Raw genomic sequence first — 14153 nt, 5'->3', positions numbered from 1 at the left:
GAAATGCAGGCTTATACGGGAGAATACAGTCTGTTTTCGGAGTGTCTTGATAGGCCAGTACCCTCTTCTGGGGTGCTAATCAGGCAATATGCGAAGTGAGGGTCCCTTAACGTGGATGGCCATGCCGTTACCGAAAAGGGTCAGCCCAACACTGAGGGTCATATTGCTATTAGCACCCATGTAGTTTGTTATGTGGGTGCTAAGGCTGTTTAAAAAGAAACTTTCAAAATCCATTTCTATGTCATCAACAAGGAAATGGTATTAGGTGACTAAGGGGCCACGCTGACCCGCAGAGAAAGGTACGTTTCTTGTTTTTTCAAATTAATCATTCTTAGCACCCACGTAGGAAGTACACAGCTGCTAAGGGGGGGTCGTGGAAGGGAACGCTGGCTGCTCGGAACGCTGGCTTAAAATGGGGAATATAGCACGCGTTCCAAGCTTCCTGATTGGCCAGCTCCCAATTCCATGGTGCTAACCAAAGGTCACAGTTGAGAGTAAAGCAGAGAAATGTTTGCAATGGGTAAGAGCTGATTTGTTGATCTTCATGTCAGTCAGCCTATTCTCGACTACGACATGCTCGGTGGGGTATCCCAGGTGAATTCATTTGGTCTTTCTAAGGGTGCGTTCAGGCAGGTGCCTTACATCCAGGCTTGGATGAGGGACAGACAGGGACAGGCAGTGCTTGAGTCTATAGGTGTCATCAATGAAATTGATCGTTAGGTAAAGCTGTGAGTCATCTGCATATTTATGTATCTTCATGTTGGTGTTGGTTAGACGTACCCTCAACGGTTCTTTGTAGAGGATGAAGATGATATGGAACAGCATGGAGCCTGTAGAACATATGCATCACAGGTCACTGAGTTCTGCTGGGATTTGCTTGTGCCCATCTGGATGAGGTGTTCTCTGTGGAGAGTTCTGAACTGAACCACTGCAGGACTGTTCCATGGAAGCACAAGCATGTGGCGAGGATGCTGAGAAAAAACAAAAGCGATAGAGAGAGAAAGGGGAGAAGGAGAGGGAAAGAGGGCATATGACAAAGGGAAAGAGAATAATAAAGGAGAAAGAGAGATAGTGTGAGAAAGAGCGAGAGAATGAGGGTGTGTCACAGAGAGGGAAATGTAGCAAAAGTGTGGTAGGGAGAGAGACAGAGAGAGAGAGAGAAAGAGAGAGAGAGAGAGAGAGAGACCAAGAGTGAAAAAGAAATAAAGAGAGATGGGAGACGGGGAGATAATGAGAGAAAGAGAAATGTGAATGAGAAAGGGAGACAAATATGAGGGCACAGATATATCAGAGAGAGAAAAAAGAGCAAGAGAGAGAGAGAGACAGGGACAGAGAGGGAGATAGACACACACAGAGAAAATGAGAAAGAAGGCCAAACTGAGGGAGCTGTGAAAGAAAAAGAGAGCGACAGAGGCAATGCGAGAGACACAGATCACGAAAGAGAAATAGAGGCGAGAATAATGGAGAGACTGACAGAAGAGCACTAACCACTCACCCTTTAACTCAACAAACTAAGCAAAGCATGCACCAGAAGTGGCCCTAAGGGAATAAATACAAGTGAAACAACAGTATGTGTTGCATACTTGCCAATCAGTGCACTCCAGAATTAACACAGCTGGTAAAATGGCTCAGAGGGTTGAGTACTCTGCTGCAATCTGTGTGTGATCTGCAGGTTCAAATACCGGCAAAAGTCTGCTCATACTTTCATCCTGCCATGGTCGATAAATGAGTATCAACTTTGGCTTTGTGATAATTGTATTTAAATGTGTTCTACGTACGGTGTTATGTCAAAAGTGATACATGCATAACAAATTAACAAAGGCAGTCTTTTGGCCACAAAAGAAATAAGCCAAGAAAAGATATTTTGCTGAAAATTAAATAGCTCTGCCAATAACCAATTTACTCACTTGTCATTGTCTGCAAATACACGTATTATGCAACCAAACAACATTTTATTGGCATGCGCTTTGAGCAACCTTTTGGATTAGTGCGATGCTGAAGTCAGCCACATCATTCAGCTGTTATCTACATATATACAGTAAGGACAACTCGTTTGGGTCCATTGTAAAATATATCTGCATTGAGAAGGCCTATTTCCTGAGAGTTTTTGATCCAAGCTGTAGAAATATGGGTCAGATGTGATTTCCAGAATGATGGTATTTCGGCACTTTGGAAAAAATAATAGGATTTATTTGTAGTGTCCCCGCAATACACATGCCTACTGGGAAGGATAATTGTATTCAGAGTGGCATCAATTTGACCCTCTGTCTTCCCATCTGTATAATATGGGAGGATTTTTCACCAGCCTGCTGAAATCTGATGTACATACACCGCCTCCCCCTTCAGAGCAAATTGGCAATGTGGTGCATATGTCACCAATACATATACCAGTGTTCATTCCATTAGGGTTGAGTAGCAGATTGTATATGAAAACTGGCCTGGGTTTGACCTGCCTGACTCACTCAAATCTATTATTTTTCAATAACTTAACTATTGTGCAGAGCCCACAAAAATTCGCAATATATAACAACACTTACAAGGTACCGTGTTCGCTTTCACCTGGCAGCAAATGTGGTGTAAAATACGCTATACATTGTTCAGATAAACAATTATATATGTTTTAAAACCTTACCAATCTAATCAATTTCATTGCAATAAAAGGTGCCATTCTATTCCCATTGTGAGTCAATTAGATCAATAAAGAGCTTTTTCACAAACAAACGAACACAATTTGGAAAAGCAACATTTGCCTGGCAAGATTTGCTGTAAAAAATATCTACAATAAAAATAAATGTTTACCTAATTTTTAATAAACAAGACCTGTGATAGAATAAAAATGTGTGCTGTAAAGTGCATAGCATAGGGGAAAGGTGGTTTTTCGAGAGTTACACCCAGCTGGGGAAAATAAACTACTAGCTATTTCCTTTCCAGACAGTAAGCAAAGCTGTCTATAAGACACATCAAATGCGCGCAATAAGATTTGAATACTTGTATATGTACTGCGTTTGGCCCATGTAAAAATGCTGTTGTTTTTACTCTGAGACAAGCCTATGACGCTCTGGCATATTTCTAGGGTTAAAGTTTGGTTTATTTTTTTCCAAATACAGCTGAACACTTTTATTACTTAATCGTAGTGGCATCTAATGACCAATTCACCAAAAGAAAACAGTCCCCCAAAAGCATTTACACCCACTCTAGATGTACAATGTATACAAGTAAAACACATCTGATTCCTAAAATAAAATACACAAAATCATGAATTGTGTTTTTCTTTTTAAAAACACATCACATTTTACTCAAGTGTGGGTCTACAGGGTTATGGCAACAAGAATGACTTTTTTGAATTGGCTCGCAAGACCTTAAAAATGCGAGGTTTCATTGGTACTGTAGGCCCGATTCTTCTCTTTGCCACTTTTTTAGACCAAGGCATTGTATCTAGGCATTTACACACTTTGTACTGTACCACTCATTCATAAGGCCCATTTATCTCTAGATGCAAGAAACAGGACATGCTCTAGAAACAAGAAAGCCCACCACACGCTTTCACAGTTACGCACTTTTATATTTAAACTCATCATAAAGAACAGATAGACAATTAAACCAGTTCATATTTGGTACAACGTGGAAACATTTGTATTGAGTGTTTGCATTGGACACATGCGAATAAGGGAAAATACACTCTATATAAATAAGCACTTTGCATTGGGTCAGCATAGCAATGCAAATGTATGCGATGTTCCCTCTAACCTGGGACATCCTAACTGGCACTCTTTGACTATGAAAGTAATGCACTATGAATGCAGTTTCCAGTCTCAGTTACTCTGCTACCCTTGCCTAACATTGGGTTGGTTGCAAGACTATGGGCCTCATAGCGCCATGGTTCATGCCGGTAATTTACCGGTACCGCCTTGGAGGAAAGGGGAATTACCGCCCTATTCCAAGGTTGGGAAGGCGGTAATTCCTCCTTCCTCCATTGCCCTTCCCCATTCCCATTTTTGACCCATAGGGCATAATGGGAATGGGGAAGGCGCTAATTACGGTACCGCAAATTGCGGTACTGTAATTAGCTCACTGGTCCCTTTGCGAGTTGGATTTTTAACGCCTGCAAAAAGCAGGCGTTAAGTTCCCCAACCCGCAAAGGGACTTTGTAGTAAGGCGGTAAGGATTTACCGGTACCGGTAAAATACCGGTACCGGTAAACCCTTACCGCCTACTGTGTAATGAGGCCCTATGAATTTATGAGATTATGACCTCCTCTGCGTGAATGAAGAAACCCTCAGCTAATACTTTGGATTCTCTCTACTCTGTTAATCCTTTGGTAATCAAAGGATTAAAGAGGTGCTGCCTTTTGTGTCCACTCTAACAGCATGCCAATTAAAATATTCTGCAGAAAGGGGTCTTAATATATTGTTGGCCTATTTATACTCACGCTGAACTCTCTCCTTTTCAAATGATTGTCTTGCCCTTGAATCGCCAGAACTTTCTTGCAGCCAAGTACAACTCGGCCAGTTTATGCCAGAACACTGCCCCAGATTTGAAATACGGCCTTCATAGAACTCCCACTGCAGCTTCCCCACTCTCCAGCCCAGCCTAGAAACCTCACCAGGGACAGCTACACAGGACAGCCCTTTCTTTTCAGCCAGCCGAAGCACCTCCCTCTCAGCAGGAAACCCAAAGACCCCTCCTTTCTCCTTTCTCCCTCTTTTAAACCTTGCAGTGAAAACGGCTTCTTATCATATGTCTCTGTACATTGTTTTTAACATTCTCCCAGCCTCTTCCATGGTGCCATCTGGTGTCACCTGTCACACCATGTGCCAGCACCTTCCAGCACCCATCCTGCCCCCTCTGACTCCACTTGTGATATTTTCCAGCCCTTGGTTTAAACAACCTGGACAGTATTATGCATAACACAAAATCCCAATAATGTTGCATTTTTGCATTTTATCCTGTCTTGCTCTCTTCCTGCTCTGCACAATGAACGTTTATTTTCAAGGACCATCATGCTATTACACTGCACACTCTGCCTTGAGTAGCACTGCTGTTCGGTTTTGTATTTTGCATTATTTTCTGAAACTGACAATGTTAGTGTGCCTGCCGCCATGCCAGTACTTTTGAAGCCTGTGGCCTAACAAATCTAGCCCACTCTATTTACCAACACTGTTAGTACCCAATGCAACCCCCCTTATACTCCCAATACTAAGTATTAGTATAAATGCTATGTAACTACACACAGAATATACTGTACAATTTCATTAGCTCATTTATACCCCTCCATTGTCTGCAGAGGACACTGATTAAACATGGGAACTCTGCAGAACAACTAACCTCCAAGGCTAGAGACCATGTGCCTCATTCAGATGTATTTTCTTCCTTTCAATGGTTGCTAACCCAGGTCAATTATTATGTAACCATGTGAGTAGGTGCTTTGTTTATATCATTGAAGTGTAAATAATTGCAATATGCAAATCAGTTGGCACTGTTAACAATATTGTCTTCAATCGTTAGACTAAAAAGAAAAACAAACAAAACAAATTGAAGAGAATAGAGTTGAAGGATAGAAACAAAGTAGTAAGCAAGATGAGATGTCAGCTAGGAAGGATTCAACATCTCTGGATTTTGGTAGATAATATGGAGTCTTTGTAACCTGGTATACTTTTCCATAATATTAATCCAGTGGCATCTTCCATCACAATGCCTGACGCTGGCCCTGGCTCGAGTAAAACTTGTCCATTTGTTGGAGAGGCCTGTGTCCATGTCACTAAGTACACCACAACCAACACATTTTTGAGGAAATCATTATGTTTCTCAATTCTCTTCTCCCTCCCATGTAGCATGGACCACTGTGTAGACATCTGGATTTCCACTCCTCTTCTTCTCGTCCCGGGTACTCCTCCACCGACTCTGGGCTCCAAGCAACATTTTTGAAGGAAAACGAGTTAACCATTTCTAAAACAGAGAAGAGAGACAAACATTTTAAGTACCAAGCACCAATATATTTTAAGGTGTTTCCTTTCTTTTCAATTTCCTTTTTATTTAGTTTTTCTGTTTATTTATTTATTTATTGATTTTTTCATTTTCAATACCTAGACCTTCCTGCATTCCTTCAGGTACACCAAACACACATAACCACCTGTTACAATGAATCCTTTTCCTCACTCTTTTAAGTGGAGCCCATTGTGTACCAACAGGAACCAATTTACTCACCTAGGTCATGGTGCACCCTTGCCTTTGACATAACCTCTTGCCTCAGAGGCACTCTACCTTTTCTCACTTTCCCCCAGTATCTCACTGTCTCCAGAGCCCTGGTTCTCTATAGACTGGACTACTGCAACAGCCTCTTCCTCATCCTCTCTGATTCCGTCCTGCGCCCTCTGCAACTCATCCAGAACAGAACCGCAAGAGTTATACTTGGTCTCAAGCCCAGGGACCGCATTTCTCTGGTGCTGAAATCCCTTCACTGGCTCCCCGTGGCTGCAAGGATCAAGTTCAAGGCCTTCTGCATTGTCCACAAGGCTTTCTGGGGCCTGGGACCTACTTAAAGGCAACGCTGCCTACCTAAGTATTCTCCCTCTCAAGCCCTCTGCTCATCTCCCTCCAACCATCTGCGAGTGAGCTGGTTCCCCAAGCAGAGATTTGGAGAGAGATCCTTATCTTGAGCAGGTGCCTCCCTCTGGAATAGCCTCCCTGCCACCCTTCGTCTTGATCCTGATTTCCTTAAGTTCCAGAAACTCCTCAAGACCTTCCTCTTCTCCTCCTCCTTCTCTCTCCCCCTACCCTGCTAACCTAGCTGTCTGCTCTTTCCATCTCTCCCTCCTCTCCCAAACAGCTTGCTGACTGGACGCCTGGTGTTACTCAGAGTCTCACAGGTCCCAGGCACCATAGCCAGATGTCACGGCACTTGCCTCTCGGCCCTGCGTCTCCCCCTACCCTGCTAACCTAGCTGTCTGCTCTTTCCATCTCTCCCTCCTCTCCCAAACAGCTTGCTGACTGGACGCCTGGTGTTACTCAGAGTCTCACAGGTCCCAGGCACCATAGCCAGATGTCACGGCACTTGCCTCTCGGCCCTGCGTCCCACCCCCTGATTGCACTTGAGAATTAACCCAAGAGAGCTGCTCTCTCTACACTTACCCCAGCCTCCACCGACGGTGCACTTGGACCCCCACCTCTTCCCTTGACCGCTCTGCACACTTGCACAATCCCAATGCACCTTGCCTAATATCGTGTCTTTACCCCCTAATGTGCACCTGTAAAAAACCGCACAATCGCCATCAGGCCTATTTGCTGTATCTCACCTGTTAAATGTATCTTTTTCACATACTCTTCCAGTGCAGACTATTTTAGCCTCAGAACTTCGAGGGCTATGAGCGTCTGTTTCTCCCCATGTTCCCACCCTCCTTGAGCGCTTCGAAAACGCTTTATAAAGAAACATTACCATACCAACCATTGCGCCTCTCAATCCTTTCTCCTGTTTGCTCCATTCTGTGCATCTCATGTTTTGGGTGGAACAGTTTTATTTGGTTCACGTGGACAAACTGTTTCACTGCCAGATTTGCTTCCTTTATCAGTATTCTATACACCACAGGCAAAACCTTATCCACAATTCTGAATTAGCCACACCAGGGCGCAATGAACTTAGCATTTTGTGTTTTCCTTTTGCAAAATTGACTTTGTATACCTTGTCACCTATTTCATACTCCCTAACAGATGACTTCCTGTCATAGTATGATTTGGCACCCTCAGCTGTTCATTCTAAATTCATTTGTGCAAATGCAAATGCGTGCTGCAAATGTTTTCTCAATTCTTCCACATACTTGTGAATTGTGGATGAATTTACCAAGACTTGCGTGATGTAACAGCCTGTGAAATGACACAGGGACCACCCATTGGATATGATCTGCAATGTATTGTCAGACCAACAGTCTGTCTCGCACCTGAATCTGTTTTTTATTCTTTGTCATCACCCTCAATTTCTCTCTTCCCTTGGAGTTCTACTCTGTTAAATGGTTCTTTTCTGCATCTGAAACATGATTGTACAACATACCTATGAGTGGGTCTTCTTTTTGTGCTTTAATCAAACCCTGATCGGGCATGTCAAAGCTCCACTCAACCTCTGGTTTATTACCTGTCCCTTGAGATTTAGAATGTGACAATATGCCTACTTGGATCTCGCCGAACAAATGTTCAAAGGGAAACAGTTCTTCCAATGCTGCCCCAATTTTGGCCAATTGATCAGCCTTATCATTCCCTTCCTTATCTTCTCCTTGTGTTTCGGGGTGCTTCCTTATTTTCCTCCAATTAATGTTCATCTCATTGTCTAAAACAAGATTGTTGATGGCCTAAATTAGCGTTCCATGCTTGAGTGTTTTTTGTTACAAGTGACCATCCCGCTCATGTTCCATTCTGGTAAGTATTGCACAAAACTATTCCGGGCATAGACAGAATCATTAACCAACACTATTTCTTTTCATTTGTTTTCTACTGCTGTGGATATTTCTTTGTACATTCCAGCCAACTCTGCTACCTGACTACTCCTGGGACCTATCCTCATGCTCACTGATGGGATGCCAGCACATTTGACCCATACATTCCTGATTTGTGCCTCCAATTCTTTTTCAGGGCCATTACTCACGTGAAATGCACACCCATCCACCTATATGGTTGGGAGAATTCTACATGTTTCTTCATCAAATGCTTTGTGTGCTGATTGTTCGCATTCAAGTAAATCAGTATCCAACCCTGTATTATCTGTAATACCGACAAATCATGCAAATCTGCTAGCGCTTGAGCCACTGGACTTCTTTTATTCTGCCCATAATCTTACTTCTATAGGGAAGCCCTATAATGCCATTTCCATGATGTATTTCATGATTGGGCTACATTTCCTGAGCTGATCCCTTTGTTTTGTAAAAATTGAAGGGGTTGATAAGCAGTCCTAACAATCATCCACTCTCTTTGAATATTGGGGTTGAAATGTTATAATGCCCAAAAAGTTGTCAATAGTGCTTTTTCACATTGATTAAATGTGGTTTCGACTTATGAAAATGCTTTGCTGGAATATGCAATGGTCTTATTATTTGAGTCATGCTTTTGGTACAAGAACGCTGGCATGCATACATCTGTGAAACTTATTTCTGTGAAGGAATCCTGATTCTTCTTTGGGTAGGTGAGACATTGGGCCCCTTACTAAACAATCCTTCAACTTAGCTACGGCCTTACGCTGTTCCTTTGCCCATTTCAAGGGCACACCCTGTTTCAGTAATTTAATCAGTGGTTTTGTGATTTCTGCATAGACTTCAATTAATGTTCTATTTTAAATTGGCATCCCTAACAAGCTATGCAAACACCTCAACTGTGTGGTATCATTCAATTTATGAATGGCTTCAACCTTTTTCTTCCGTGGGTTCAGTCCCTGGTCCCTGACTTCATGCCTGAGAAAAGTACCTTTTTACTACACTGCTGAAAACTCTGCAATGATACCTTTTCCCCAGCCTTTGGCAATTTCTGAGTACATTTCTTATTTCAGTCCCTACAAACCTTAAAGACGCTTGGGTACTACCATTATTAAAAAAAGCTAATTTGGACCCTAGTGTCCCCATCAACTACAGACCGATTACGACAGTAACATTTCTCCTTAAAATTCTTGACAGAGCTGCCTACCTCCAGATCCAGTCCTACCTGGACATAAACAACATACTAGGCACCCGCCAATCAGACTTTAGGCCAAGGCATGGGACTGAGACGGCCCCACATGATCTTAAGAACCAACTGGATGACCGCAAAGACAAAGGAGAAGCATCCATTTTCTCCTCCTGGACTTATCCACTGCTTTCGACCTGGTTGACCACAAAGTCCTGTGCAACCACCTGAAATCAGCCACCCTCTTCTCCAAGGATGCTACCGCCTGGATAACATCCTTCTTAGACAACAGATCTTTAAGAGTATTTTGACCCTCATCTGCAGCAGACCCAGTAACAATCACCTGCGGAGTACCAAAAGGATCATGTGTCTCCCCTACTTTGTACAATTTGTTTACAAAGCCCTTATTCAATATACTTGACAATCTGGGTGTCTCATACCACAAATTACACAGACAACACTCAGATTCTCTTCCTCATTCAAGGAGACTATGACAAAGATGTAGATTTGATCAACACCATTTACTTAATTAAACAGACCTGGATGGCAACCCATGTATTATGTCTTAATGACGAAAAAAATGAGCTTTTAATCATGGGCTCTACCAACAAACTGAATAAACTCACCCCTCAGTACAAATCCATTACCATTGACGGCATCAAGATTAAAGTCGCCAACAAAGTAAAAACTTAAGGTTTCTACTTGAACTCGGCACTTAACCTCAACATGCAAGTAAACACCACCGCTTCTGCCACCAATTCCACCTGCAAATTGATCCACGCATGCAAACCATTCCTGACTAATGAAAGTTGTACCACGATAGCACGTGCATTAGTATTATCCAAGCTGTATTACTGTAACACACTCTATCTGGGCACCAGCAAACATTACATTAACAAACTCCAGACACTTCAAAACAATGCCTTAAGACCTGCCCTAGATATCTCTAATTCACAGCACATCTCCCACAAGAAACGTGCAATCAAATGGCTCTCCATTAATGACAGAATTATGCTTAAATCACTAAACATCACACACAAATGCCTCACCAGCAAGGCCCCCACATATTTGAGAGACAGATTAATCAAATACACGTCTGAACACCCGATCAGAAAGGTACAATCTAACAGCATCAAAATTCCCAAATTCAAACTCATCAAAACAGGAGGTGCCAGTTTCCAGTCAGAGCAGCCCAACTCTGGAATTCCATCCCTGATACCTTAAGAGCATTACCTTCCTTCCACCTATTCAACACCAATGCTAAGAGATGACTACATGCTGCTGACAAGTGAGTATTTCCTTCCTAGACTTCTTGATGCTCTAACCCCATACTTATGACTGCATAACATATGATATGCTTGTATATTACTGTATATATTCTCTGCTGTTACTACAAACCTTTATAAGTATGTAATATTTCTGCATTTATGTATCTAAGTGTCATTATTCTCTGAAACCTGTAAAAATGAAACCTTTATAGCACCCATATGCCTCAGGGCCCGGTGCACTCTATAAATAAATAAACAATACAATTGAAGTGGCTTTTTATGTCCTCATTCTTGATCAGGATACCAATTCACATAAACCACAGTTCCTCTCTCAACTGCATCCGGAAAGGCCTTGCTCAGAACAATTCCAATCTCACTTCCATTGTTGATAAAGCCAAAGGGGGTTATTTCCCATGCATTCTGTTTCCCTTGGATGGTAAAAACAAATAGGTTTGTATACCCTTTGCTAGAGACAAACACCAATACCCAGCTGTCAGATCTAAAGTGTTAACTTTGACCCTTGGATTTGTGCAAGCCTTGGTCAATGAATGGGAGGGGCCACCTTGACACAGGAACCCTCTTATTCAGTTTGCTCAAGTCTGCATATAACCGCCACTGACCATTGGGTTTCAACACACCTAATATAGGCATGTTTGAGGTACTGTGAATGGGTCCAATGAATTCTCTTTTAATTATTTCTGTCAAAGACTCTAAACAGGCCAAGGGTAGCCTATTTTGTCACATAAAGACAGGTTTCCTACCATAACCTTCTGTGAGTGTAGCAACATGCAGGCCAGTATACCCATAATCATATGCATCTCTGGCAAGTACAGCCTTACATTGTAGAAATACTTTCCTCAACTGGTCTTTCTCCAACTCATGTGTGCAGGCATCCACAGCTTGGACTTGTTCCTCTATCATTTTAGAACATTCTGGAAAATTCTCCAGAGGAGGAATCTGTTAGGCGTGTGTATTGTGTTTAACATAGGATTTCAGGCTTACTAGTGCAGGCAGGTTTTGCCTGGAATGTCTATATGTCATTTAACTACTGTTGGTATGGCCATCTGGAGGCATTCTTCAGAGCTTCCAAAATGCCAGCCAGTCTTTACTGACAGGACAACCCCCAGAGGTGCTTTGTTGGCGGAAACTTGAGAGTGGAGGAAGGGGACAGAGTGCGCCTTAACCCTGGCGGGAATCAGCTGGAGGTGGGGAGTGTCTGGACAAGCAACCTGGTCTTGTTTACCCCAGAGCTCGCACAAGGTACCTGGTGTTGGGTTGCCAGGTATTGGACGTTAGCTTGGAGGCCCGTGTTGTATATTTTCGAGTGGGCGTCTGGTTGCCTGGTGATGCCGACACCCGCACAAACTGTGCGAGGACTCCAAGTGAAGGAGGAACGTCTTGGGAACAATCAGAGGAAACCTATTGACGTGAGTTGCGTCATGGCCATTTTGGTCTCCTTGGCAATACAACAGCGCTGCAGAGAGAACTGAAAGGGAGGTTTGCTTTACTGTGAGACGCTCCGGATGGACAGCAGTGCACTGCGCCCCGCACCGAGTCAGATTTCGAGCATTACATGTTTCGGTGAGTGGGGGGGGCAGGTGACAATGCCCTGGGGTCACTGTGGGTCATTGCTGGTTGGCTCTTTTTCAACATTGACTCAGTGGGAACCCATTCCGGGTATGTCAAGGTGCTGTAAGCACTGAACAACTTTGAGTAGTGGACTCAGTGGTGTGCGGGCAGGCACGCTGAGTTAATTTTACAGGTACAATGGCGAATATACCGGCTCCTGTATTTTTTTTGGCAAATGCTAGGAAGCCCAGAGTGAGATGGGCAGAATGGAAGGAAGCTTTTATGAAGTATGCCCTGGCTATGTTTGGGGAGAACTATTCCAATGGGAGGAAATAAGCGTTGCACTTTCATTGTCTAGGCTCCGTGGGGCAGGATGTGTTAAGGAGGTTACCTGAACCCGTGGACATAGAGGAGGTGGGCCCTTATGAGAAAACACTTGCCAAGTTGCATAGACACTACGGAGTTGAAGAGAACATTATTGTGGAGAGATATAGGTTTGTGGGTGAGAGCATAGAAGATTTCATCACATCTCTCAGAGGGTTAGCTGTAAAGTGCAGGTTTATTCACTGTCATGATGAGCATTTGAGAGACCAGCTGATGATAAAGTGCTCCAATGATAACATTAGGAAGGAAATGTGGAAAGAACGCAATCTCTCCTTAGATAGAGCCATTGAAATTGCGAAGACTCTGGAACACACAGAAAAATGCATTAAAACTCTCCAGGTGGACAAGTCAGGTGAACAAAATGTGGACAAAGTGAAACTGGAGGATGGGGCTGTTCATAAAGTTGTCAAGGTTCCGCACAGACAATTGTCGAGCAGTGTAGTGCGAAGGTCTGACAGAAGGTTGGAGGATCACAGTGACAACAGATTGTTGGCCAGCAGGAGTGTGGGCCGACAAGGGGGCCTGTCTAGAGATGTCAGGCCCTCTCCAAGAGATGTTGAACCTGGAAGAGACATTCGGGGGTTGTGTGTTTGGAGATGCTATAGATGTGGGAGTACTTCACATCTTGCTTTGATAAAGATTGTTTGGCCATTCATATTGTATGCAGGGAGTGTGATCAAAAGGGGCATCTTGCTAGGTGTTGTAGCAATTTTGGTGGTTGGGTATCACAGACTAATGAAGTCAGTGCCAGCTATGATTATGATTATCGTGAGGTGGAGAGAGAAGTTGTGAGTTTGGTGTATGCTGTTGCGGGTAAGGTAAAGAAACCGAAACCGTATGCCCAGATTCTTGTGCGGGGGATACCAGTCTCGATGCTGATTGATAGCGCAGCAGATTATACGCTGATCAGTGTGCAAGTTTGGAAGGAAAAGTTTTAGTGTTGTACATTAAGGGAGCATGGTGTGAGAGTGAATGCCTATGATGACATTCCAATAGAAATGTTCAGAAGCTTTGAAGGTGACCTACAGTTTAAAGGGAGGAAGGCAATAGGCACCATATATGTGGCAAACAGGGGAGGGGAATTGCTCTCCTGGTGTGATCAGGCTGATTTAATAATCCAACTGGAGGCAGGTCATCATGATCAAGTGCAGGCAGTGCATAAAGTCGGAGAGGAAGAGAACAGTAAACTTGGATGCCTGAAGGGTTTTGTTAATAAAATTAATTTGAAGAGAGGTTTTGAACCTAAAGTAGCCAAGCTATGTACCGTACCATTGGCTCTTAAGAAGGAGGTGTAGA

Source organism: Ambystoma mexicanum, chromosome 4q, assembly GCF_040938575.1.
Source record: "Ambystoma mexicanum isolate Mex_15411 chromosome 4q, UKY_AmexF1_1, whole genome shotgun sequence".
NCBI classification, from domain to species: domain Eukaryota; kingdom Metazoa; phylum Chordata; class Amphibia; order Caudata; family Ambystomatidae; genus Ambystoma; species Ambystoma mexicanum.
The sequence above is the reverse complement of the archived record's forward strand: the minus strand, read 5'-3'. Positions refer to the sequence as shown.